The sequence below is a fragment of the Desmodus rotundus genome, chromosome 1, assembly GCF_022682495.2.
Source record: "Desmodus rotundus isolate HL8 chromosome 1, HLdesRot8A.1, whole genome shotgun sequence".
Taxonomy (NCBI): domain Eukaryota; kingdom Metazoa; phylum Chordata; class Mammalia; order Chiroptera; family Phyllostomidae; genus Desmodus; species Desmodus rotundus.
In genome coordinates this window covers 48,670,370-48,695,890 of record NC_071387.1, presented here as the reverse complement: position 1 = coordinate 48,695,890, position 25,521 = coordinate 48,670,370, and the positions used below count along the sequence as shown (strand labels likewise).

The window sequence follows — 25,521 nt, the reverse complement described above, 5'->3', positions numbered from 1 at the left end:
TCAACTCAGATGTACTGTAACCAGCCCATCTGGGGAAAAGCTGTGGAGGACACTAAATAGTAAATACTTTGAGAGCATTTTTATTAATAGCCATTGAGAAATTTAATGTAAATAGGATTTAGACGCACAAATGGAAGACAGGCATTATCCAAAATAACTAGAGTTTAAATCAGACTCCAAAAATGGATAATTTAGACTTCTTGGGATTAGGTAAAATATAGGAGAAAGGGTATATAATTTCAGTGACAGATTTTAAACATCATTATTTGCATTTGCAGATTGCTAAACACATTAACATGTAAAAAACCAGGTATGCAAACAATGTCAAATAATGGGTACCGTGTTTTATGGGGTTTTAGGACATGTCTAATTATAAACCAGTTTACCTACGTCAGCTTTCAGGAAGGCAGAGTTCATTGAGTGTGACACGCATCTGACCCCAGTAAAGCCGGTGGTATTCACAGTTCCTAAACCTCAGCCAGACCCTGCCTCGGGAGTGGGCTGCCAACCCTCCCAGGCGCTCTCCACACCAGCTGCAGAGCAGAGCCAGCGCTGAACCACGAAGGCAGGGCTGTCACCGACACCCTGCTCCTCACTGTTGGCCAGACTGCCCGGGATGGGCCGTTCTGGTCCTCGGTCGTTGAGACCAGCACACCACGTACATCATTGTGGGACTGCCCGCCTCACTGCCTTAGCATTCCTCTCGGCCAGTGTTTCTTTCCTTCTTTTCTTTTTTCTTAGATTTTAGTGTTTCTTTATGACAACCTAATACATTAATTTTGAATGTCTGTGACAGATTTCTCCAAAGTACAGTTTCAAAAAAGTTACATAGGAAATAATACATATGCAACTCATCAAAGTTTTATCACGCTAAATATAGTTGGGACATGTCGTATTTCCTGTTTTTATTTTGCATGAGTGATTACAAACTCTTCTCCCCTAGAACTACTTTTTAAATATTTTTAATAAAATGGTATATATTTAAGGTGGACAGGATGATGATTTGCTATACATAGTGAAGTGATTACTGCAGTCAAACTAATTAACATACTCATAGTAGCTATATTTTATGTTGTCGTAGAGACCAAGAACTTAATTCTATTTGGTCAAAGGTAGCTTGTTTCTTTCCTTCACTAGACTATTAAAGGTAGGGATTGTATTTTGTGTTTGGTTTTGCTTGGTTGGTTGGTTGAATTTGTGGTTTTATTTTTATTTGCTTGTTTTATTTAAGATCTACTCTCAGCTTGGCCAGTGTGGCTGTGTTGGTTTTGAGCATCGCCCCCGTGCAGTGAAAGGTCACAAGTTCAATTCCCAGTAAGGGCACTTAGCTGGGTTGCAGGTTCAGTCCCCAGTTGGGGTGCCTACGGGAGGCAACAGATTGATGTTTCTCTCTCACATCAATGCTTCTCTCTCTCTCCCTCTCTCTCTTTCTCTCCCGCCCTCCCTCCCTCCCTCTCCCTCTCTAAAATCAGTGAACGTATGCTCAGGTAAGGATTAAAAATCTCTCTTTGCAGCTCTCAGATGTACAGCACAGCACCGTTAACTGCAGGCACCATGCTGTACATCACATCCCCAGGGCTGCCTGACTTGTAACTGGAAGTTCGTACCACCATCCTTGTGCGTGTAGTGGGAGCACCTGAACCCACTGTCCGCAGGCGTCCCGTCCACCACACAGCAGTGTTAACTCACGCCTGCACACTAGGTCCCTAGACTGTTCACACTACAGAACGGCAACCTGGTGCCTTTGGCCAGCACCTCCTGTTTCCCCTGCCTCCCTGCCCACTAACCGCTGTTCTACTCTCTGCTCCTATGTAGCTGACTTTTAAAGATTCCACATATAAGTGAGAACATGTAGTATTTTTCTTTCTGTGTCTGTAAGCTGGTATTTCTTAAAGTACAGATTCTAGAACCAACTGCTTCAGAAAGAGCGAGTTGTAAAACGGCACTTCCTAGGCCTATTGGCAACGCTAATACACATTCCAGTTTGAGAACCACTATTTAAGCAAAGTGGGTATGTAATGACCTTTGATTCTAAAGCTCCTAGTTTTGATCCTGAACTTGAAGGGCTGTGGAGTACAAAAGGACCCACCACCCAGAGTGTGAGACTCTCTGATTCGGCAGCGGGGGGGGGGGGGGGGGGGGGGGCTGTGGGCCAGGACCTGCCATGTGCTGCTTCAGTGGGGGGCTCCACCAACCCTGCAACCAGTCCTGTCGCTTTTCCAGGTGCGACTCCTCCCCTGCCCGAGGCAGTGCCCCTGTCCCGCAGCACCCAGTCCTCTGGGGCTCTTGGGTGCTACTCTGAGCAGCGTCACCCTTTATACCAGAAAGCAGGCAGCCACCGTGGGGGAAAAGAACACAAGAAGAAAGTCGAGGAGGTGCTAAAAGTGGAGGGAGAGGAGTATGTGATGGAAAAGTTCTCCACCGTCCAGGGTGCAGGGCAACGTGGAGTAGCTCCTTGGGAGGAAGGGGTTCTCAGGTGAGAGCCAAAGGAGAACCTGAGTGGCCCGACCTCACTGCCCAGGTTCTACCGTCACAGGAAACTACACTTGAGACAGAGAAATCAGAGGGGCCCCACAGTGCTGACTCTGATTGTGGAATAAAGGGAGAGGGGAGCCAGCTGAAGAGGAAGAAAGAAGGTCAGAAAAGCCACGAGGCTTTGCCCGGGATCTGGAGCTGGAACTGAGCACTGGGGCTACAGACTCCAGTGGAGAATCCATGTTCCTGATGAAGGGGAAAAACTCCGACAAGGCTGACCCAGGCCCTCTGCTGAGAAGCCAATGTCAAGTGCCCAAGGCTGACACATCCTTCTGTGAGGAAAGGCTGATGTGGCATTCCTACCTCTGGGGGATAATGACAGAAAAGACGACCAGAACAAACTCTCCTGAGTTCCAGCCCCTGTCATATCTGACTGGGTTTCAAGTGGGGAGAGGAAAGAGTCCTACTTGTCTTGACACCGTAGAGGTGGACTGGAAGCGCCAGTCTGGTTTCTGTGCCCTGCAGCAGCCCAGGTGCTTTGAAGCCGTTCCGTGCTGTACAGTTTACACACCCCCTCCTCCAGTGGAGGGGAAGGAGGATATGTGTTTCAAGGTGAACTGCTCCGTATTTTGATGAGAAAGGGCTTTCTATGTTGGACAAAACTTGCAGAATGGGCGTGTGGGAGAGCAAGAAGATACTGTCGATCTTCAAAGAGCATCTCCACAGCCCACAGCCTTCTTCCCAGTAGTGTTAACTCTGCGTCTGCACAGCATAGCAAGTGTGTAGTTTTTTGGCTATTACTGGTATATTATTTGGGGGTGAGAGGGATGGGGGGTGGGAAGGAAGGGTAATGGTTAGGATCGTTTTTCTTAAAATTTGGGGCCTGATTAGAGAAATGGTGAAACAATGGAAAGAACAAGCAACTAATGATGATTCAGTTCTGTACCCAGAATATTGTGTCTTTTCAAAAAAATGTCCTTGGCAATGTAAATAAGAGACTGTTTTTTGTTGGTTTGTTTGTTTTGATTTGAGAGAAAGAAAGAGGGATTTGCTACTCCACCCACTTATGCATTCATTGGTTGATTCTTATCTGTGCCCTGAGCTGGGCATCGAACCTGCAACCTTGGTGTATCAGGACAATGCTCTTACCAACTGAACTACCCCACCAGGGCTGAGAGACTATTTAAAAACTGTGAGTGTCTGAACCTTAGGACCCAAAGTGTCCCCTGCCTGAGCTTAATGCTGTTTCCAACAGAGACCTAAGCCAAATGATAAGTTCCCAAAGCTGCCATCTGGGGGATGGAAACTAGGTGCGGAGGAGAAGTCTTTTATTGGAGTTTATACACGGGCAGGTCACTCTGTCTGAGAGGTGCGGATTCTTGATTTGACAAGGAGACCTTTTCTTTTCCAACTATGAAGTTATAAATATTAGCTTGTCCTCCAAGCCACTGGCTGAGGTATTGGGGAGGAGAAGAAGATGGCGCAGGAGGTGCGAGGGTGAAGAGAAGGGGCCCTGCTCTCAGGGTGAGAAACTCTTGGAGCCTCTCTGGTGTTTGAGCTCTGAGCTCTGAAACCGTTGGTGGCAGGGTTCGGCCACTCTCGGCACAAGTTCGTCAAATCACTTCCTGAGTTGGATTATTTCAAAAGCCCTGGACTCAGGAGAAGATTAAACTTTTATACTGAAGCAATGGTTGACTTTAAAACATAAAACTCCTAAGAATTAACTAATGCCCATAAGTCTGTCTTCAGTCATGAGATCCATCGTTTCTTGGCATCATCCACACCTGCGTCCAGAACTCCATCGTACCCTCTCTTTAGGCATGTGTTAGGGTTCTTTGAAAATTTTGTCTAAATGTAAACTTCATACCACACTGTCAGTTTTTGTCTTCGTAAAACTGTATGGATTTATGAGAAAAACTAAAAGTTAAAGGGCCACGGCCATAGATTATTAAAGCTGAGCCATGACGTATTTGAAAGCCAGAGTAAGTCCCAGGTCCCCCCAGAGACGCCAGTCCTGTGCACCTCCCAGATCGTGGCAGCCAGGCACCTCCCATTCTGTGTGCCCCGCGGCTCCCCTCCGTCTCTCCCTCCCTCACTGCTTCTGTTCCTAATGACTCAGGAGAGGGCGGCCACCTCTCCAGCAGAGACCGGTAGTTTCTGTGACCTTCTCCGATTATTCAGGTCAGTCCTTGTAATTAGCTTGGTGTTGGCCTTGCCACGCATGAGGAACCTCCCTGTCATTCTGCGCCTCTCTGCAGCTGACAGGCGCACTAAAAATCAGTTCCACTGGTGGTTCCCCGATAGCCCTGAACGGTTGTGAGTACAATACGCATCTGTGATAGCACAGCTGCCTTGGAACACATCCTCGTATTTCTTTCCAGCAACTTCTGAGGACATGATAGTCATCTGGGTTTTGACTGATGATGCACTTTTATGCAGAGGTTTAGCACAGTCATAGGAGAAGGACCTGAGTAAAGTCTCAAAGCTGAGGCACAAATGCTGTCTAAAGATTCCCGGGAAGTAATAAAGGCTCAACAAAGATTTGGTGGATTCTCCCAAAGAAGGGCCTTCCTTTTGAAAGGCAGAAAATGTAGTGTTTAGTAAAGAATTGGAATGGTACCTTTTTTCAGGCACCCAAAGTATAAATTCCTGCAGGCTAAGGTTACTGGTGTTCTGGGCTGAGGAAAGGGAGAGAAAGGTAGAGAGCCAGCCCATTTGCCAAGGAAGGTCTCCTGTTATGTGTTTATGCCACCTGTGCTTGCTAGCCTGGCAAAACTAAGTGCCACATGCTCGTGGCTTAAACAACAGAACTTCTTGTCTCATGGCTCTGGGGCACAGAAGTCCAAGATGTTGGCAGTGTTGCTTCCTTCTGAGAGCCTTGAGGGGGACCTGTTCCCTGCATGTGGCCTCACCTCCAGTGGTTTGCTCCCAGTCTTTGGCATTCCCGGGCTTGCAGAAGCATCACCTCAATTTCCTCCTTATCTTCACGTAGTGTTCTCCCTGTGTACCCGTCCGTGTTTAAATTCCCCTTTTTTCATAAGGACACCTGTCAGATTAGAGCCCACCCTACCTTGGTAGGACCTCATATTAACTAATTACATTTGCCATGACTCCATTCCCAAATAAAGTCACATTCTGAAGTGTGTCAGGGGCGGGGGGAGGAGGTAAGGTCTTCAACACAGGAATCTTAGGGGAGGACCCAGTTCAACCTGTAATACCACCTGTCTGAATAAATGCCTGTCGTTCTGGATTTTTCAGTCCTGATAACAGTGAGTGTAGAGATTGCAGAGTGCCTGACTGCAAACCCCCTCCATAGAGTTAGGTCGCTGAGGTGCCGTGTAAGGGATAATGGTGCTGTGGGTGGGAATTCTTTGTTCATTTCATCTTAAACCCATGTTGGTTCCATTTGCTCACACAGAAAAGGGCTTTTCCACTTCAGCACACTACTTCTGATCTGCTGCTCTGATGTCAAACTTTGGTTTTCTGAGAAAGTTGAAATAGGCTCAAGTAGTCTAAGAATCAAAGTTTTTGAAAGTTGGAAGGACCTCATCCAATTCAAAGTCCTGATTTTACAGATGAAGAAACTTGCTCAGGGAGGTTAGGTCGCCTACCCAGTTGCAGCGCATTCTGCTAACGAGGGCCCAGTTCCTACCAGAATCAGCTCCCCTGCCCCTTGTCCAGCTCAGTCCTCCACATACCATGCTGTTCCCCCCAGTCTTGGAGGCCATGGGCCCCCTGGGGTTTAAGGGGGGGGTCTTTCTCTAGCTACAGAGTATAATTAACTGTTTTCAGTGCATGCCACTTACCTGGCATGTTTTGTGGACTGTTCATATTACAATTTCTTATCCCCCCTCCAAGCCTTAACTCTGAGACCTACTTAAATATGTTATCTCTCAACTCCATGGATAAGAGCTTAGGGAAGAGAAGTAATTCTGATATCAGGCTCTGCCAAATGTGAATGAGAAAGCGTGTTTTCTAAGAGAGCAGAAGTCATTGTTGTGAAGTCCAATAGAAATTACTTCGTCAAGTTTAATTTTCTTTCTCAGTGGATTTTTCTTGCATCTTTATATTTTGCAATAATAACATATGTAGTTATTTGCTTCTCAACATTTATTATCTCTTCCTAACACTTTTGAAAGCTCCTTAAGTCAGTGACCCAGCCGGGTCTGAAGTGTTTGTCAACGTGTTTTTCGCTCTTAGCACAGCACCTGGGAAAAAGCAGGTACTGAGTGTGCATCTGAATTGACTTTAAAGTTGAGAGTGGGAAAGCAGATACTGTTTTTGATGCTGGCAGTTCATTACTGAAATCTTTATATACAGTTCGATGCACAAATCTTAAGGGTACAGTTCCATGAATTTTTACAAATGTGTATGTACACTCCAAACCATCACCCAGACCCAAATAAAGAACATTCCCATCACACCAGAAAATTCCCTTCTGCCCTTTCCTAGTCCTGACCCCCAAGGTCATGGACACTTTCTGCTTTGTTTTCTTCTAGAAGCTTGATAGTTACAGCTTTCATATTTTGCCCATGATCCATCTCAAATTAATTTTTGCATGTGGGGTATCAAAGTTTCTCTTACTATTCTTTATTTATTCCTGTTCGTCTTGATTAAGTCAGAGACATCAACTTTTTCTATTTACTTTAAAATTTTTATTTTTTAAATACACTTGATCTGAAATATTATATTAGTTTCAGGTATGTATTATGTCAGACAAAGTGCTCACCCCGGTAAGACTAGCGCCCACCTGGGACCACATACAGGTATCACGATAGTATTGATTACATTCCCTGTGCTGCACTCTGCACCCCCATGACTGTTTTATAACCGCCGATTTACACTCCTTCATCCCTTCCCCTTCTATCCAACCCCCAGCACCCTCCCATCGAGCAACCATCAGTTTGTTCCATGTATATGGGTTTGTTTCTGTTTTGTTCATTCACTTTGTTTTTTAGATTCCATATATAAGTGAGATCATATGGTATTTGTCTTTGTCTGCCTGGCTTATTTCACTTGGCATAATACCCTCCAGGTAAATCTATATTGTTGCAAATGGTAAGATTCCATTCTTTTTTTGGCCAAGTAATTTTCCTTTGTATATATGTACCACCTGTTCTTTATCTATTCATCTGCTGATGGACACTTAGGCTGCTTCTGTATCTTAGCTTTAGCTATTATAAATAATGTTGCATGTCTTTTTTAATTAGTGTTTTGGATTTCTTTAGATAATACTGGATAAAATTTGACCCAGTGGAATTGCTGGGTCAAATGGTAGTTCTATTTTTAATTTTTTGAGGGGCCTCCCTACTGTTTTCCATAGTTGCTGCACCACTTTACAATCCCACCAACAGTGCACTGGGGTTTCCTTTTCTCCACATCCTCACCAGCACTTGTTTGCTAAGTTATTGATGATGGCCCTTCTGACAAGTGTGAGGTGTTACCTCCCTGTTTTAATTCGCATTTCCCTGATGATTAGTGATATTGTGCATCTTTTCATATGTCTGTTGGCCATCTTTTTGTCTTCTCGGAAGAAATGTTTATTCAGGTCCTCTGCCCACATTTTAATTGGATTGTTCATTTGGGGTTTTTTTTAGGAGGATGAGTTATTTGAATTCCTTTATGTTTTGGTATTAACCCTTCACTGAATGCATCTTTGGCAAACATCTTCTTCAGTTCAGTAGGTTGTCTTTTCCTTTTGTTGATGGTTGTCTTTGCTGTGCAGAAACTTTTTAGCTTGTTGCAATCCCATTTGTTATTCTTGTGTTTCCCTTGCCCGAGTAGACATAGAGAAAACAAATTTTAACATCAGCGTCAAAGAGTATACTGCTTATGTTTTCTACTAGGAGTTTTAGAGTTTCAAGTCTTAAATTTAAGTCTTACATCCATGCGGAGTTTATTCTTATATATGGTATAAGAAAGTGATCCAGTTTCATTTTTCTGCATGTGCCTGTCCAGTTTTCACAACACCATATTTTGAAGAGACTGTCTACCCCATTATGTAGATTTGTCGTAGATTAATTGACCATATAGGGCTGGGTTTATTTTAGGGCTCTGTACTCTGCTCCATTGATCTGTATGTCTGTTTTGATGCCAGTACTGTGCTGTTTTGGTAACTATGACCTTGTAATATAGTTTGATATCAGGTAGCGTGTTACCCTCAACTTTGTTTTTCTTTCTCAAGATTGCATTGGCTATTTCGGGATCTCTTGTGGCTCCATATAAATTTTAGGAATATTTGTTCTAGTTCTGTGAAAATATCATTGATGTTTTGATAGGGATTGTATTGAATCTATAGAGTGTTTTGGATAATATGGACATTTTAATGATGTTAATTCTTTCTATCCACACCACAGCATAGCCTTCCCCTTATCTGTGTCTTCTTCAGTCTCTTTGTTCAATGTCTTATCGTTTTCTAAGTACAGGTCTTTTATTCCTTGGTTAAATGTATTCCTAGGTATTTTTTGATACAATTGTAAATGGGAATGTTTTCTTAATTTATATTTATGATAGTTCATTATTGAATAAAAATGCAAACCAATATCTGAATGTTAATTTTCTATCCTGCTACTTTACTGAATTCATTTATTAGTGCTAATAGTTTTTGGTGGAATCTTTAGGGTTCTTTAAGTATAGTATCATGTCATCTACAAATAATGACAGTTTTACTTCTTCCTTTTCCATTTTTTTGTCTAACTGCTGTAGCTGGGAGTGCTAGGACTATGTTGAATAAAAGTAGTGAAAGTTGACATCCTCGTCTTGTTCCTGATCTTAAAAGCTTTCTGCTTTTCACCATCGAGTAAGATGTTGGCTGTGGGTTTGTCACACATGGCCTTTATTATGCTGAGGTATGTACCTTCTATCCCCACTTTGTTGAGAATTTTTATCATGATGGGTGCTGGATTTTGTCAAATGCTTTTTCTACTTCTATAGATATGATCGTGTGATCTTTATCTGTCATTTTATGTGGTGCATCACATTAATGAATTTGGGGACATTGAACCAGTTTTGCATCCTGGGAGTAAATGCTACTTATAGCAGTCTATTTTAGTTGATGGTTAAGTTTTTATCATTACTTTTGTGTGTGTATCTGTGTGTATCACTTGATTTATTGTTGTAATTACACATGATTTTCCTACTTTTGCCTTTTAACCTTTATACTAGCTTTATAGTTGATCTACTCTTTTGCTAAGTGTTTGCCTTTGTCAGTACAATTTTTTCTTTCCTATATTTTCTTATTCATATTTTTTATCTTTTCTACTTAAGGAAGTACCTTTCATATTTCTTGTAATACGGATTTAGTGGTGATGAACTCCTTTAGCTTTTTCTTGCCTAGAAAATTTTCTCTCTCCTTTAATTCTAAATGGTAAGACTTGCTTGGTGGATGCCCTGGTCATATAGCCCAGTTGGTTAGAGCATTGTCCAGATATGCCAACGTTGCCAGTTCGACTCCTGGTCAGGGCACATGTAAGAATCAACTAATGAATGCGTAAATAAATGGAACAACAAATTGATCTCTCTCTCTCTCGCTCTCTCTCCCTTTCTCTCTCTCTAAAATCAATAAATAAAAATAAATTCTAAAAAAAAAAAAGACTTGCTTAGTGGAGTAATCTTGGTTGTAGATCTTTCTCACTTTGAATATTTTGTGCCAGTCCCTTCTGGCCTTCAAAGTTTCTGTTGAGAAGTCACCTGACAGTCTCATGTCTCATGGGAGCTCCCTTGTGGTAACTAATGGCTTTTCTCTTGCTGCTTTTAAGATTCTCTCTTTGTCTTTAACCTTTGGTATTTTAATTATGATGTGTGGTGGTGTGAGCCTCTTTGGGTTCATTTTGTTTGGGACTCTCGGCAATTCCTGGACTTGTATGTCTGTTTCCTTCACCAGGTTAGGAAAGTTTTCAGTCATTATTTCTTTGAATAGGTTTTCAATCCCTTGCTCTGTTTTCTTTCTGGTACCCCTGTGATGTGAGTGTTGGTACATATGGTGTTTTACAAGTGGTCTGTTAAATCATCCTCATTTTTTTATTCTTTTTTCCTTTTGCTGTTCTCATGGGGTGCTTTTCCCTACTTCTCATCCAGATCACTTATTCAGTCTTGTGCTCCTTCTAATCTGCTGTTTGATTCCCTCTCATGTATTTTTTATTTTATTTTACTAATTGCATTCTTCATTTCTACTGGTTCTTTTTTATGAATTCTATATCTTTGTTGAAGTTGTTACAGAGATCATCTGTTATTCCCCTTAGTTCTTTGAACAGCCTTATAACCAGTATTTTGAACTGTGTGCCTTCTAGATTGCTTGTCTCCATTTTGTTTAGTTATTTTTGTGGAATTTTGTCCTGTTCTTTCATTTGGGACATGTTTCTTTGTCCTCATCTTGGCTGCCTCCCTGTTTCTGTGTATCAGGTAGATCTGCTATGTCTCCCAGTGTTGGCAGAGTGGTCTTATGTTATAGGTGTCCTGTGAGGCCCAGGGCTGCAGTCTCCCTGTTCACCTGAGCTGGGTGTTCCAGGGGTGTCCCTTGTACGGGTTGTGCGTGCCCTCCTGTTGTAGTTGAGCCCTGATTGATGTTGGCATGTCAGTGGGCAGGAGCGATCCTCAGACTGAGTGGCTATGACGGCTGGCTGTGCCTGCAGTAGACAAGCTGTTGTACAAAGATGATCCCACAGAACAGGGGTCTCCTTGGCAGGGCTCCGGTGCTAGCCAAGTCTCCCCAATAGGTGTGCCACATGAGGACTGGTTGAGTGGTACACAGGTGTGGTTTGAAGCCAGCCACCTGGTGGGTTGGTTCTGCAGCCTCTTAGGAGGAGCTCCAGGGAAGGCAAAGGTAAGATTAAGGACATCTGGTGGGAGCTGCAAAGTTAGTTGTCACTTGTACTGGGCTTGGGGGTGCTTGGGAGAGGCTATGTTATAAACTGGAGCCAGCTGCAACTAGTGTCGGGCTCAGGAGCCTTTGGTGGGCACCACAGTGTGACCCAAGGCATCACCACTTGGGCTGGCCTGTGGCTGCTTAGTGAAACTGCATTCCAAACAAATGCTGGTTATAGTTCATGCCAGGCTCAGGGCTCTCTGATGGGAGTTACAGTGCAAGATGAGACCCAGTCACTACTTGAGGCAGTCTTGGGACTGCTTAGCAGGAGGTACAGGACATGTCAAGGCCAGCCACTGCTTGTTTGGGGTTAGTGAACCTCTGAGAGATTTTAGGAAATTCTGCGGTATGAGCCAAGGCAGGTTGCTCATGTGGAAAAGCTGCTGGAAGTGGCTTGTGCCTCCTGTAAGAGTTGGGTAGGTCGGGGGTCTCACTGATTCCCCAGCATGCGCAAACAGTGTTAGGGTAGTGAAGAATTCAGGTTTGGTGCATACCTGCACCTGTCAGCTGGGTGAGGAGAGGGCTCAGCAAAGGATCAATGGTGCCTGCCAGTGCTGCTGGCGCTAGAGACAGCTCCCTTCCCGCTGCCTTTCCAGCCCTCGCTGTGAATCCAGTTCATTCAATTCCTCCCCATATGTCTCCAGTGCCCTTCGAGCTGCCACACATGCACTGGAGCCAGAGCAAGTGAGTCTGTGAGTGAGTGAGTCTGTGTGTGGGCCCCTCAAGGGGACTGCCTGGGACTCCATAGGATACAATCCCCACCTGTTTTCACAGCCAGAAGCTATAGGGATTCCTCTTCCTGGTACTGGTGACCCAGGCTGGGGAGCAGGGTGTGATTCTAGGACCTTACTCCTCAGGGGTGCCTGTGCAGCTGAGATATCCCTCCCAATTCCTAGTTGCCACATGGTGGGACCTGTCCTTTCCACTTCTCCACCCCTTCTACCAATCTCACCGTAGCTTCGTCCTTATGTCCTTACTTGTAGGAGTTTCATTCAGCGAGTCTTCAGAATATTCTCAGTGATGATTGTTTGGTGACTTAGTTGTAACTTCGATGTGGTTGTGGGAGGAGGTGAGCAAAGACTTTACCTACTCCACCATCGTTACCAGGAGTCTACTTTTTTCTTTTATAACTGGGCCATTGTTCCTGGGGGTATCTCAGAAACACAGCAAAGGGCAACATCTCTGCAGTGATCAGATAGCTTGAGGCAAATCCGTCTGCCACCATTTATCCACTGTGGTTAGACAAGTGCCTTACCACTTTGTGTCACTTTGCACTCATTTGTGCAAAATAAATAGGAAGAGACCTGACCTACCAGGGTTATCTTTAATAATTAAATGAGATAATGTCTGTAATACAGTCATCACAGTCAGTGATGACTGTTGGCTTTAAATGTTTGGGTGGATGTTGGGAAGAAAAATAAATTTCATAAAGATAACTCTGCAAAAAAGCCCTGAACCTAGAGGATGATTCCTTTATGAAAAGGTTTTTCCACCCACACACACCATCCTCCAAGGGAGGGCCTTCACCCCATTTCTCTGCTTAGTTCTAAACCTGCCGGTGGTGGGAGCTCAGTTGCTTCCTGCTCTCTGAACAACCGTGGCTTCCTGCCCACAGCACTAAGCAGAACAAAGGCAGTGAGTTCGCTGCCCACTGCTTACAGAGAAGCCAGAAGTCTGAGGCAGCAGGTTTCAGAGACAAAGAGATTTATTCATCAGGCCACTGAATGAGGAGACCAGAGACAAGGCTCAAACTAGTGTCCCCAAACAAAGGCTTAGGAGGGTAAGCAGAAATTGGACATATTTATTAATTCTGATTCAGGGGTGGGGAGTCTGGATGAGTAGGCTTGGAACTAAGCCATTTAAGGTTAGGGAGGCGGAAGGGGTGAGGGAGAAGGAGGAAATTCCACCCAGGCAGCGTCTCATTCTCAGCCGTGCGTGTGTCTGTGCCGGCTCCCTGCACTGGATCTTCTTTACCGACGGGCCCTTCACTTCTTACTGGGGTTCAGGCAGTACAAGTAGCATCTCTGCTACCTGAATTCCATTAATTTTGGTTCCACTGTGCTCATGAGGTCAGATTGGGGTTTCTTAGCTGCTAACTGCACCTGCTCGAGCCTCTGGGACAAATCTGATCCAACTCGGTCTGTTGGTCTGTGAGGACACATGTTTTTGTCTCCAGAAAGACACTTAAAACTAGAAAAAGGTACTCTTAGCGTCTGGTGTCAATGTTAGGGCCCAGTTTCACTAACAGACCTGGCCGCACACTGTTACAGCCAAGACTACACCCATGTGGCAGCCATCAGCCCATAACAGAGAGAGAGCCTATGCCCTGCTTGCCTTCTTTTGAAACAGAAGGCCTCCTGGTCTAAAATTAGCAAAAATGAGAGAGCGAGGAAGAGCAGCAGCTGTGCTCGTGGCTGAAAAGACAAAGAAACATCTCTCTGAAAGCCTCCTGTTCGGCAGGATGTGTTTGGAAGGTGGGTGGTTTCGCAGTCCAGACACAGTGACTATGGCCCAGCGCTGCCCATGTCTCTGGGTCCACACTGTACCCTCAGCAAGGACCTCAGCATGAAGGAGATGCTCCTTGCTGGCGGGGGCACGCGATTTGCTGCATCCTGACACTAGGCAGGCTACACATAGGAACCCCGTGCCCGGGCTTCAGGATCCCATAGCCTAGAGCAGCCTCCACCCCGTAACCCATCCGAGCCCAAGGGGGGCTTTTCTGAGAGACCATCACATCTGAAATGCCCAAGTCCTGTTGGAGTCTGCCCCCCCCAAAGGACAAGGTGGCTCTAGGACTGAACAAGGGTTTTCAGGCTTTAACCGAGGCCAGGTTATATTTGTGGGTTTTCTCTGCAGGTAGTGTCTTCCTATCCACATTTGTTATTAGTTAATGTTCTGGTAGCTAAACTTAGAAGAGCAGAAATGGAATTCTTTCCACAGTCTTATGAAAAATCTGCCTACGCAAGTAGACCTCATCCAAGTTCCCTCTCCCCAACCCAGAAACGGGGCAGAGTCACAGAGGTGAAAGTCACAGTGATTTTTACCACAGTGTAGAATACTCCCGTGGTTTGCACAGAAGAGCATTACCTTCTGGTGACTTTCCTTTCATTTACAATGTCCGACTTAGTCCTCTCGATGACCCTGGGCGGGGGCTGGGCAGGGACGGTCATTCTTACTTACACATGAGGCTGCCGGAGCTCAGTTTCATGACTTGCCCGGTGTTACAACTAATAACCGGAGAAGCAGGGCTTATATCTAGGCCGCTGTTCTTAGTGAAGACACTCTCCGGGTTTGGGATTTAAACAAAAGTAAAAGAAGAGAGAGACAGACAGATTCCATTTAACCTTGATGTTGGGAACATTTTTCTTTGCACCCAGAGAAAGAAATGCAACACTAACTGCTGGCCAGGAATTAGCAGTATTTTACATAGTCATAGTAAACTATATATATATATATATATATATATATATCAATTTTCTAATATTGGAGCCAATTTATGGACAAAGCAGGAAAAATTAGATTATAATTTCAAAATAGAAAATAAATAGTAACAGCCATGACAAAGTAGAGATAGAAACAATTTTTAAGTGTATCAGATATGAAGAGGGAAAGTAGGGACAAAGAAGAAATAATGTGGAAAATGAAAGGAAATATGCTGTGTGGATAATGGAATAAAATAGGTTACTTAGCATTTTATTCACAGAAACAAAATAAGTAAAATATAAATAGCCAATGTCAGGAGGAAGTGCAGAGTAGGAGAGGGTCAGTGCCCTTAATATGGAATCAATAGATGATGCCTTAGGTTGAGAACATTTATTCCCTGACTCATCAAAAGATATGAAGGGAGCATACTAAGGAAATAGTGGTGGAGTGGGTGGGCGTTACTGTCCCGTCCTCCCAGCACCAAATTGGAATTCTAACCAAAATATAGAACAATCAACCTGAATAACCAAGTGAAGACCAGATGAAGAGAAGTCGCCTCAGGGAAATTGGTGAGAAGGTCAGAGGTGTGAAAAGGGCTGGCCCCATTCCCATGGGTGGTGGCTGAGATCCCGGAGGGATATCTCAGCTAGAAAGGTTCCCCCTGAGGAGTGTGGCGTTTCAACCCCACACCAGGCTCCGCAGCCCAGAGCACCACATCCAGGAAGAGGTGCCCAAATAGCATCTGGCTCTGAAAAAATCAGTGGGTATTCTGTCCTCCAGGAAGAGAAAAGAGTCTGCTAGAAACACAAGAGCCCTCTTAAAGGGCCAATGCACAAAATCTCATTCCTATCCCTCACCCAGGGCTCAGGCAGAAGGAAGGTGGGACAGATGCTGGGACCTCTGTGCTGAGTCACTCTCATATACTGCATTCCTCCCGTTTCCCCTGAAACTCACTGGCACACCCCACCCCCACAGGAGATCTGCTAGCCACGCTCTGGGCTCCCAGCAGCCCCACCCTCCTGACTCTTAGTGGCTCTGCCCCGCTGAAGTCCAGGGAGAATCCTGGGCAAGCTGAGCTTTGTGGCTCTAAGACAAGGGCCATTTTCCCTTGCATGTACAACCAGTACAGAGCCCTCCTTTCTCGCAGCCAAATCTTGGCCCGTTTGGGCCTGATAAACCCTGCTGGCCTTGCCCTGAAAACCATCTGAGACCCTGCCGCAGCACAAAGGTGTGCGAGCCCCCCGCAGGTGGCAGCTAGTCTTGGTATACTGTGGGACATTTACTGAGTGACCTCAGACACAGCACTGGCACCAAGTGGGAAGCTGTATCCATCTGGTGCACACCACTCACCCCACCTGGTATCTCACTGAGAACCTACCTCATGCAACTCAAGTACCGCCAGAGGCTCTTTCAGGGGCTGAGCCCAACAGACAGCGGTGGATCTCAGGGAGCCTTGGGACTTCTGCTGGCCTGCCCCAGGCCAGGTGCTGGTAGAAGATTTGTCATGTGGTGTGAACATACAATAAAATATACACCTGAAACCTATATAATTTTATTAACCAATGTCACCAAATTTAAAAAAAGAAATGTTAAAGGGTCTTCATTAAGAAGAAAGAAAGAAACAGGAACGTAGTTACAAGAATAAAATGGCAATAAATACATACCTATGAATAATCACTTTAAATGTAAATGGCTTAAATGCTCCAATCAAAAGACATAAGGTAGCTGAATGGATAAGAAAACAAGACCCATATATATGTTGTCTACAAGAGATACAAACAGATGAAAAATAAAGGGATAGAAAAGATAGTTCATGTAAATGAAAATGAAAAAAAGCTGGAGTAGCAAAATATTGATAGTAGCAATATTGACAAAATAGTTAAAACCAAGGCTATAGAAATAGATAAAAAAGGACACTACATAATGATAAAAGGAACAGTCTAACAAAAGGATATATAACCCTTGTAAATATTTATGCCCCCAACATAGTAGCACCTAGATATGTAAAGCAAATTGATGGACATTAAAAGGAGAGACTAACAGAAATACAGTCATAGTAGGGGACTTTAGGCCCACTTCCCTGATGGATGCAGATGCTAAAATCCTCAAAAAAATATTAGCAAACTGCATTAAGCAATACAGTGAATAGATCATACACATAATTAAGTGGGATTTATTCCAGGGATACAAGGTTAGTACAGTAGCCACAAATCAATAAATGTCACAAACTGCATTAAAAAATGAAGGACAAAAATCACATAATCAATAGCTGCAGAAAAAAGCATTTGATAAAACCCAGCACCTGTATATGATAAAAACTCAGCAAAGTGGGAATAAAGAACATACCTCAACCTAATAAAGGCCATATATGACAAACCCAGAGCCAACACCATACTCAATGGGCAAAAACTGCATTTCCCTTAACATTGAGAACAAGACAAGAATGTCCACTTTCACCTCTCTTATTCAGCATAGTACTGGGAGTCCTAGCCACAGCAGTCAGACCAGAACAAGGAAAAAAAGGCATATAAATTGGAAAGGAAGAAGTAAAACTGTCATTATTTGCAGATGACATGATACTGTCTATGGAGAATCCTAAAGATTCCACCAAAAAAAAACCTACTAGAAGTGATAAATTAATTCAGTAAAGTAGCAGCATACAAAATAAGTATCCAGAAATCAGTTGCATTTTTATACACCAATAATGAACTATCTGAAAGGGAAAATAAGGAAACAATCCCATTTATAAAATTAAATACCTAGGAATAAAATTAACCCAGGATGTAAAAGATCTGTACTCAGAAAATTATAACACACTAAAGAAAAACTGAAGAAGATACAAATAAGTGGAAGACTATATCATGTTCATGGATAGGAAGAATTAACATCATTAAAATGTCCATACTACCCAAAGCAATATATAGATTCAGCACAATTCCTATGAAGATACCAGTGGTGTGTTTCACAGAACCAGATCAAATATTCCAAAATTTATATGGAACTACAAAAGACCCCGAATAGCCAAAGCTATCTTAAGAAAGAAGAACAAAGTTGGAAGAATCATTGCTGCCTAATATCAAACTATGCTGCAAGGCCATAGTAATCAAAACAGCATGGTACTGGCATAAAAACAGACACATAGATCAGTGGAACAGAATAGAGAGCCCAGAAATAAACCCACACCTTTATAGTCAATTAATATTTGACAAATGAGGAAATAACCCACAATGGGGTTTTCCTATCCCATACACAAATGAACTCAAAATGGATTAAAAACTTAAATGTTACACTCGAAACCATAAAAATCATAGAAGAAAACATGGGCAGTAAAATCTCAGACATATCTTGTAGCAATATCTTTTCTGATATATCTCCTTTGGCAAGGGAAACAAAAGAAAGAATAAACAAGTGGATCTGCACCAAACTAAAATGTTTTTGCACATCAAAGGAAACATCAACAAAATGAAAAGAAAACCCACTGAATGGGAGAACATATTTGCCAATGATACATCTGATAAGGGGTTCATATCAAAAATTTATAGACATCAAAAAACTCAACACCAATACAATAAACAATCCAATTAAAAAATAGGCAGATGACCTGAATAGACACTTCTGTAAAGAGAACATACAGATGGCCAATAGACATATGAAAAGATGCTTGATGTCACTAATCATCAGAGAAATACAAATTAAAACCACAATATCACCTCACACCTGTCAGAACGGCTATCATCAATAAATCAACAAACAAGTGCTGGCGAGGATGTGGAGGAAGGGGAACCCTCGTGCTTTGCTGGTGGGAATGCAGATTGGTGCAGCCACTGTGGAAAACACTATGGAGTTACTGTAAAAAGGTAAAAATGGAACCACTTTATGACCCAGTGCTTCCATTTCTGGGAATACATCCAAAGAAAGCAGAAACACTAATTCTAAAGAATGTATGCACCCCAATGTTTATTGCAGCATTATTTACAATAACCGAGATCTGGAAACAGCCCAAGTGCCCTTCAGTAGATGAGTAGATAAAAAGCTGTGGTGCATTTGCACAATGGAACACTATTCAACAGTTAAAAAAAGGAAATCTTACCTTCTGTGACAGCATGGATAAAACTGGAGAGTATTATGCTAAGCTAAATAAGCCAGTCAGACAAAGACAAATACTATATGATCTCACTTATATGTGGAAAGTAATGAAAAAATAAACTAACAAACAAAATGAAAACAGACTCATAGCTACAGAGAACGGACTGGCCGCTGTCAGAGGGGAGGTGGGCTGGGTGAGCTGGGTGGACAAGATGAAAGGATTAAGCAAAAAAAAAAACCCAACTCAGACACAGACAACAGCGTGGCGATTTCCAGGGGAGGTAGGAGAGGGTAAAGGGAGATAAACTGTGATGGAAGGAGGCTTGATTTCAGGTGGTGAACACAGTACAATATTCAGATGATATATTATAGAACTGTACACCTGAAACCTATGTCATTTTAATAACCAATGTCACCCCAGTAAGTTTAATTTTTTAAAGTTAAAATTAAAAATGGAAGTATATGATAATGATGAAAAGGTATGCAGGAACTACCAGAAGAGCTAAAAAGAGAAGTCACAAAAGGAGCTGCCCCCAGGGGTAGTGAGGTAGGGGGTAGGGACAGGAGATTATTTATTTCACTGTAGGTCATCTGTATTACATGATGTGTTATGATGTTATTTGATTTAAAAAATTAAGGCAGTGAGAAGTCGGCTATTAGACAAAAAACTGGATGGTACCGTATGTTTTCTGAGCAAATGCCCCCATGCAAATTAGCTACAAAACACTCATTAGATCTGCAAACAGAAATCAGAGGTTCCAGGCTATAAGGTTATTGATGGCTCTCTCCAGCAGTCCAGCCCGGTCAACGCCCTCCAGTGAAGCCAAGCTAATATTGCTGGTAACAGAAAGGAGCAGTTTTGTAGATGGCAGAGGGGCCTGTGTGGCATCAGAGAGCCATTACTGTCTGCTCTCAGAGAGAATGCTACGAAACAGTAAATTCCCCCTCCTGTCCCTCTTATCTGTGACAAGTTTGTGACCTGCAGAGAGCAGAGCAGCCGAAGAGGACTGGCGGCTCCTCGGCTTTTCCTGGGAAGGAACGGAACTGGCAGATTAAGCCTCCTGAGTGCCTGTTGCACGTGAGGCACAATTAGCCCTCAGACAGTGCGAACTGAGGCAATTGTGGCAAGACCTGAAGGTGCAGAATCCGGGCAGGTAACCGGGCTCTTACACACAGTCACGTCTTTAACAGTCTTCTAGAAGGGGATCTCCCCAAGCTATGAGGCTGAAGAATGGCAGGGCCTCTGACTCAAGCACTGGGTTTTGAGGGCATTCCTCCCAAGAAAGGTGCCCTCACTTATAAGTTACCCCCAAAACAGAATCTGGGGAACTTTCAGGCAGAAAAATTAAAAATTGATTCCAAATAGGCTTGCGCCCAGGAACCAACAGCACATTAGAAAACAGAGCAGTAGCAGGACTAGTGCCCCATGTCAAAACTGAAGAGAAACAGACGTTTGAGTGAAAATCTTTCAGAACATACTTTACCTCTATTCCTTGGGGCATCATCAAGAAAGGCTTTGGATGCATTTATTTGGGTTGTATGGTTTATCTTGTAATGTCTGCCTACTCTAACAATAATTACATTTCAGTAATTGTTTAAGTAGCAATGGACATACACATTTAAGTATAAAGGTTCTTAGGCCCAAATAATACTTTATGTCCTGTGTAAAGGATTTCTTCATTAGGAAAAAAATATACCTTTATCTTCAAAACACAACAAAATAAAACAAAAAAGAAACAAAAAGAATTGAGCTACCATATGACTTAGCAATCCCTCTTCTGGGTATGTACCCGAAAATTTTGAAAACACTTATTCATAAAGGTACACACCCCTATGTTCATTGCAACATCATACACAATAGCCAAGACATGGAAACAACCTAAGCGTCCTTTGACAGATGATTAGGTAAAGAAGACATGGTACACATATACAGCGGAATACTACGACATAAAAAATGATGAAACACTGCCATTTACGACAATGTGCATGGATCTTGAGACTATCATGCTGAGTAAAATAAGTCACATGGAAAAGGACAAGAACTACATGATTTCACTCATATGGGGGGTATAAAACAAAGCAACAGACGAACAAACACACAAACTTATAATCACAGACAATAGTATGGTGGTTACCAGGGGGAAGTGGGTTGAGGGGAGGATGAAGATGGTAAAGGGGGTCAAATATATGGTGACAGGCCCTAGCTGGTGTGGCTCAGTGAACTGAGCACCATCCTGCAAACCAAAGGGTCCTTGGTTCAATTCCCAGTCAGGGCATATGCCTGGGTTGCAGGCCAGGTCCCCAGTAGGGGGTGCATGAGGCAACCACACATTGATGTTTCTCTCCCTCTCTCCTCCCCCCTCTAAAATAAAAATATTTTTTAAAAATTTAAAAAATATATGGTGATAGAAGGAGACTAGACTTTGGGTGGTGAGAACACAATGCAATGTACAGATGATGTGTTATAAAATCACAGACTTGAAACATAATGTTATTAACCAATGTTACCCCAATAAAGTTTTTAAAAAGAAATTGTACTGAAATATAAATGTATTATCTTTTAAGTGAAAAATAACAAATAATGTGCAAAGTTTCAAAGCTGTGATCATTGAATTTTATTTGTTTATAAAACAGCCAGTTTACAATTTAATATAATAAGATATAACCACAAAAATATTGCTTTTTAAAGCATATTTTACCTACTTTTTTCTTCCTCAAACCTTTTGGCCCATCATCACACAAGAGAACACAGATCACCAAGCTCCCATCAAGCTTCATATACTGCACCTATTTTTGCTGATTTACATGATTATTTTCAAGTTTCCAGGCACATTGCCTTAGCTACCTTGGTTTTGGCAAATTCCAGCAGAGATGACCACAGAAAAGGTGCTTACTGAGAAAACAACGTTAGGTCCTAACTCTATTCAATTACAGTGTGACCTTGGGCAAGCCCCTGCGCCTCCCTGGGCCTCAGCTTCCTTGTCTGTGAAGTGTTGGGCTGAGAAGTACACAGAGGGGCCAGAGAGAGATGATGCAGATGAGAAGAACAGGCCAGGTGCAATGCAGAAGAGAGTAGTGGGGACCCTAGAGACTGGAGAGGCCATGCCCGGGGTAAAGGGGGCAGCCACGACCTCACTGCCACCCAGAACTGCGGGCTCAGAGTTGGCCAGCTGTTCTGGTTTCTCATAAGAAGAGGTGGAAAACTGTTGTGTTTTTTGTTTGTTTTATTTTGTTTGGGTTGTAAGAATTCCTAATTAATTTAGCAATCATTCAAACTCAGGAAATCTCTTTGGGTGCAAAACACACTTTTCCCAGCCACACTGTGGGCCAGCAGTTTGCAGCCTCCAGGCTGGGCCTCCTCTGGGAGGGGGTCCCCTCCCAGTGTCAGTGCGGTGCCAGCGCTGGCCCTGCACTGTGGTAGAAGCTCTCCAGGCTCCACCCGCTGCTCACGTGGTCTCTTCACCTCCGGCCTGGAACCTCGGAGCCTAGCACTCTCCTGTCCAGTCAACTCGAATTTTTTTTTCTCTACTAGGAAAAAGGTAATTTTTTTTTGAACGACTGGAAAGTAAATGAGGGCTTTATTCAAAACAGATATTTCTAAAATATGCCATCAAATTTCTGTTACTTCTAATACCCTGTGTAAGAGATCATGTTAAAATCATGACCTTTAGACACTTCATGAAACCTTTTTTTAAAACTTTATTAAGATATATTTCACATCATAAAGTTCATTCAGTTAAAGTATACAGCTTTGTGATTTTTAGTGTATTCCCAGAGCTGTGTAACTATCACTAGAATCTAATTTTAGAACATTTTCGACACCCCCAAAAGAAACCCCATACCGAATAGCATTCACTCTCTGTTCCCCCCTTATCCCTGCCCCTGGCAACCACTAATCCGCTCTCTGTCTCTGTTTGCCTGTTCTGTACATTTCACATAAATTAATAGGTGGTCCTTTCTGATCAGCTTCTTTCACTGAGCGTGTTTTCAAGGCTCACCCATGTTGTTGCATGTATCAGTACTCATTTTTTATTGCCCCAAAATGTTCCATTGTGAGAATCATTTATCTATTTGTTAGTGGAAATTTGTGTTATTTACACTTTTTGGCTATTATGGATAATGCCATGGTGAAAATTCACATACAAGTTTGTTTTTTTAAACATCTGGAATTTTAAGAGGCGAATGATGAGAATGGGGTTTTTTTAATCCTCTCCTGAGGACATGTTTATTGATTTTAGAAAGTGGAAGGGAGGGGAAGAGAGAGGAAGAGAAACATCAATGTTAGAGAGAAACATCAATCGGCTGCCTCTCGTGTGTCCCCCGACCTGGGATGAACCCATAGCTTAGGCATGTGCCCCGACCAGGGTAGAATCCGCAACCTTTCAGTTTATGGGATGATGCTCCAACCAACTGAGCCACACTAGCCAGGCCCATGTACAAGTTTTTATGTGGACACATACGTATTTGTTTTCCTTGGGCACATTTCTTAGAACAGAATTGCTGGCTCAAATGGTTTTAAGGACCCACAAAATTATTTTCCAAGGTAACTGCACCATTTTACATTCCCACCGGCAATGTAGGAGGGCTCCCATTTCTCCACATCCTCTCCAACACTCGCTTGCCTGTCTTTTATATCACAGCCATCCTAATGGGTACAAAGTGCTATCTCATTGTGGTTTGGGTTTGCGCTCCCCTGAAGACAAGTGGTGTTGAGGGTCTTTTCCTGTGCTGCTTGTCTGATTGTATGTCTTCTTTGGAGAAATGTCTATTGAGATCCTTTGCCTATTTCCAAAGTGGTTATTTACCTTTTCATTGTTCAATTATGAGTTCTTTAAATAATCTGATACAAGTCCCTAAGAGTTTCACTTTTGTCTCTAATTTAATGCTCAGAATGTTCTACTTACTCACATAGGAAGCTATTCTAATACAAGTGGAAAACAGTGTAAATAACAATGTTTCTTTTAATATGCCTATTAGATTTTATCAAATTTTGACCATGTGATACTGAGGAAATTGGGTGTTTTTTTTCTGTGATCATATTGCATTTCAACTAAAATAATTCATAAAGTTACCTGTTAAATCCCAAAGAATGTTCTAGTTTTCTTTTCTATTTTTATTTTGTTTTAAACATGCTAGTAGCTTACCCATGGTTTCCCAAAATAAAAAAGTGTTAGACTGAAAAATATTTGCAAACTGGGTTTACTTCTAGAGAGGTGAATCTCTGGGTCACAGAAGGACAGTAGAAAGAAGAGGATTACGTTGTGGCTACATTGTACACTACAAGCAGTGCCATTTAAGTCATTTTTAAAAGAAAAGCACTTGTATCAATAGAATATTCTCTGTTATACCCTTAATCTTAGAAGGGAAATCAATAAAAATCATAACTAAAACTTCAGACAAGAAGGGGAAAACTTAGTTTTGAATCTCATAAAATAAATTACATATTTACAAAATAATCCAGAAGCCATTATAGGTTTTTTAATTATATGAATATAAATTAAATATTTTATTTATATTTAATTATATAAAAACCACAAACTCCCCCCCAAAAAAAATAGAAATAAAAATCAAGACTGTTAAAAAAAATCAAGAGGTATGCCACAATCATGTACTTTCTGAGCACCCTTGATTTTTGTTTTGATATTTAAGTAGATAAAGAATTTCTCTTCCTCATAAGGCTTGACCAGGCAGGACCATTTTCTGCCCACAGGAGTAGGGAATGGCATCTGCAGAGTTGAAAGGCAAAAGTCAAATAAAGCCCATGACTGCATCATTGTCTTGACCCAAAAAATAACCCAAGCAATGTTTATTGCTACACGTGCTTCTCAAAATAGCAGCCCTTGAACACTGGTGGTTTCCTGAACCCAAGAAAGCTGTGAAATTTTATATATAAAGTCAACAGCTAGATGGGAAAAGGGCGTGTTCACCCTGCTCTTTAAAATCAATCAGAACAGACTCTGCCTCCCATACTGTATAACGCATCTCAGGTTTCTGAAAAGTCAGAGAACTTCTTTCACAGTATCCAAAATTTAGGACAAAATGCTCCAAACCACAAACGAAGTGGTTTTATCCTTTGACTCCCACATGCTCAAATGTCATCAAAAGGAAGACCTATGGGAGACCCCACCTGTGCATCCTCCTAACACCGGTCTGCATTCTCACAGATTTCTCTTTGGGTCTTTTATGATGATCAGGAGAAAATTCAAATGAACCGGAGTTGTTCTGATCACACAGTTCTTTTCGCAAGTGTTATTTTTGATATGGTAAAGGTCAGGATTTCTAACTGTTTCAGGTATCTTCAATTAATAGAGAGCAATAGAATTATGTGTAGCTCCCAGACTAGGAAAGGACAGGGGAATACAATGCCCTCAATAATCTCCCATTCAACTGGGAGGCTCAGACAAGGAACTCAGAGGATGACTTCCGGTGGGGTTTTCAGAAGGGGTAGGCTCTGAGCTAAGCACAGAAGGGGGCAGGCCCTGGTGACAGGGAAGTGAGAGAGGAAGCCAGTCCTCTGCAGTCCTGCTTGCGGCCCTACTTACTGCCCAGGGAAGGCCACAGCCCACTGCCAAGTTTGCCCCTCTTCTCCCAGCTTGTCTGACACCAATATCACACTCATCCACCATTGTCTGCAGATACTGCATTCTCACAAAACCATTGCATGGCAAATTTCC

At 42.6% G+C, this 25,521-nt stretch overlaps 1 protein-coding gene and 1 pseudogene across 4 annotated transcripts in view; both read left to right on the top strand.

The window, feature by feature from the left end:
• Positions 1–25,521, top strand: part of PIP5K1B (phosphatidylinositol-4-phosphate 5-kinase type 1 beta) — a 305,089-nt gene that overhangs the window by 260,453 nt on the left and 19,115 nt on the right. The window lies entirely within an intron of this gene.
• On the top strand, positions 2,019–2,994 carry LOC112299507 (chromobox protein homolog 1 pseudogene; annotated as a pseudogene).